The sequence below is a fragment of the Orycteropus afer genome, unplaced genomic scaffold, assembly GCF_000298275.1.
Source record: "Orycteropus afer afer isolate SDZICR_OR568_19922 unplaced genomic scaffold, OryAfe1.0 scaffold00643, whole genome shotgun sequence".
Taxonomy (NCBI): Eukaryota; Metazoa; Chordata; class Mammalia; order Tubulidentata; family Orycteropodidae; genus Orycteropus; species Orycteropus afer.
Window position 1 is genome coordinate 114,989 of NW_006922230.1, and position 3,382 is coordinate 118,370.

Consider the following 3,382-nt stretch of genomic DNA (forward strand, 5'->3'; position numbering starts at 1 on the left):
ACAAATATGGATATCTTGCACTTGGTCAGCCAGGAGGAAATTTATTGTCATAAAAGAGTCAGAGCTTTCAGTGTGCCTTCCATTTCTCCTCAGTTGATACTCCTTCAGTTCCTGGAGCCTGTTTTCTTTAATTCCTTTAATATAGGTTGGACTTCTTTCTTTAGTACCATCGGTTCTTCACAGTATGCTACCTCCTAGAATTCTAGAATGTTGACATAGTTAGCCTGTATATTCTTTCCATCTTCTTTTGACACTTCTTGTTTGTTCATTATTTTACCAATAGAAAACTTCAATTCTGCAACTAGTAGCTTCAATTTTTTTCTTCAGGTCTTTCAGCTTGAGAAATGCTGAGAGTGTTCTTCCCTTTTGATTTTCTAACTACAGGTCTTCACAGACTTGATCATAACACTTTTCCATAGCACTTTGAAATCTTCTTTTCAACTTTTTTACTTCATCATTTCTTCCATTCACTTTAGCTGCTTTCCATAGAGCAAGCTTCAGAGTTTCTTCTGATGTTCCTTTGGGTCTTTTCTTTCTTTCTTGTCTTTTTAATGAACTTTCATTTTCTTCATGTATTATGTCCTTGATGTCACTCCAACAACTCACCTGGTTTTTGTCATTGCTATGCAGTGTGTCAAATCTATTCTTCTGATGGTCTATAAATTCAGATGAGATATACTCAAAGTCATATTTTGGCTCTCATGGGCTTGTTCTCAAGTTCTTCAGTTTAACTTAAACTTTCATATTAACAATTGATAATCTGTGTCACAGTCAGTCCCTGGTCTTTTCCTAACTGTTGATATGGAGCTTCTCCATTGACTCTACAGATGCTGTTGATTTGAATATTGTTTATTCCATTTGGGGAGGTCCATGTGTATAGGTTAGTGTTTAAGTTGTTGAAAATTGATATTTTCAATGATAAAGTCAATGATCTTGCAGAATTCTATCATGTGATCTCTGAAGTCATTTCTATCATCAAGGCCATATTTTCCAACTACTGATGCTTCTACTTTGGTTCTCATTCCAATCACCAGCAATTATCAATGCAACTTGTTTACGTGTTTGGTCAATTTCATACTGTTGATAGTGGTAAAAATCTTCAATTTCTTTATCTTTGGCTTTAGTGGTTGGAACATAAACTTAAATAAAAGTAGTATTAACTGGTCTTCATTGTAGGTGTATGGATATTATCCTAAAATTGGCAGCATTGTACTTCAGGCTAGGTCTTGAAGTGCTCTTTTTGATGATGAATGTGATGTCACTCCTCCAATTTTTGCCATTCCTGGCATAGTAGATCATGTGATTGTCTGACTCAAAATAGCCAATACACATCCATTTCACCTCACTAATGCCTAGGATATCAATCTTTATGCATTCCATTTCACTTTTTATAACTTCCAATTTTCCTAGATATGTATTTTATACATTCCGTATTCCAATTATTCATGGATATTTGCAGCTGTTTGTCTTATTTTGAGTCATGCCGTATCAGCAAATGGAGCTCTCAAAAACTTTACTCCATCCAAGTCATTAAGGTCGACTCTACTTTGAGGAGGCAGCTCTTCACCAGTCGCATTTTGAGTGTCTTCCAACCTGAGGGGCTCATCTTCCGGCACTATATCATATAATGTTTCACTGCTACTCAAGGTTTTCAGTGGCCAAATTTTTCAGAAGTGGACCTTTCCATGTCCATCTTCCTAACATATCTTATGGAAGCTCCACTGAAACCTGTCCACCTTTGCTGGTATTTGAAAAACCAGTGACATAGCTTCCTGCATCACAGTAAATGCAAGCCACCACAGTATGACGAATGGACAGTTGAATGATGGACATTCCTTTAGGAATGTTGGGGAATAAAAACACTCAAGACATATAAGAAAATTTTATATCATAAAAATGATATGTCACATTCAATGCATATAATACATCTTAATTTTTACTATTTAAGTTAGGAGTTTTTTTCTACTTTTCATTCTGCAAGTGTTGGAGAATGAAAAGGGTTATTAAAATATTAGCTTGAAATCACAATAAAAACTATCCCAGGTCTCCGACATTTCAATTATTGGTGCTGTAGTCCTCAATCAAGGAAAGAAATTGAGAAATTGACCTTGCAATAAACCTAGAAGCTAGAATGAAAAAAAAAAAGACTGTTTTGTGGGGAGAATGAGAGCAACAGTACCACTAAAGTTCCTATTTGCTCCCATAGGTAAAAATTGTGACTTTCTGAAGTAGGAATGTTATCTCCTCATATACCTAGGTTAGTTAGTCTTCAGTTAGGGAGGCTGGTTCTATTGGTAAGTGAAACAATGTTTCAATATATCACTACTTGCCATTCTGTGAGTCCTCAATAGGAAAATGAATATAGACACAAGGAATAACACAAACATCCCAGTAAACCTTCTGTAATATACTCATTATATTTGTTTTATTTTCTTGCATATCTGTGCACTTTCTTAAATCCTTACCTGGAAGAGAATGTGGAAGATAGCACTAAAAAGCTGTTTCAGGTATGTGGATATTTCTGGTATGTGAGTGTACCTGTGATCAGGTCATCAGTATACAGAAATGAATGAGTCTAAATAATGAACCTAGCTCCTTCTGGTAGTGAATCTACGGGCCTTCCTATGGTAAACGGAGTTATGTAATGTCAAATTATCTACATATGCAAAGAAAATACTTTTTGAAAATGAAATATCATCCTGTACTTTGGAATGACCCATTCAGTAAGGAGACATATAAAGATTTCTAGCTTTACTGCTAATTAACAAATTTGAGTATCTCTTACATAAGAGTTTCTTGAGGTTTTGAAGGTATGATATTATATGTATGATAAAGTGTGACCAGAAGCCATTAAGACTTATATCCATTATCTGAAAAATATGAGAAATGCATTTATTAGTTCAGAAAAAAACAGTTTAGAAAATTTCCTAATAAAGTGTGTTGACAGGCAGGAGAAATTAGATGGAGGATTAATAGTTTTCTAAATTTAGCCAGAACAAAATGTCTCTCTTTAATCTCTTATTAATAAACTGCAGCCTTTTGAGACCAAAATATAGGAAAAAGAAGATATATTTTATCTGAATTAGCAGTACTATTTTGCATTAATTTAATTTCAGGAATGAATACAACTGGCTCCATTATGATACAAGGAAGATTTTCCATTAACCAAGTGAACTGAAATTATAAATTTGAATCTAAGAACAGAGTTACTATAGACTTTTACTCACAATCAGGAGGACAAGAAGCATCAGAAGTAATAGTAAAAATATTAACTAAATAATTATTTACTTAACTGGCCACAACTGCTCACCTATCATCTCCCTCCCGCTTCCATGCTTCAGTTCCAAAGGGAGAAGAATTCCTCCTTGTGTCACAGGTCTCT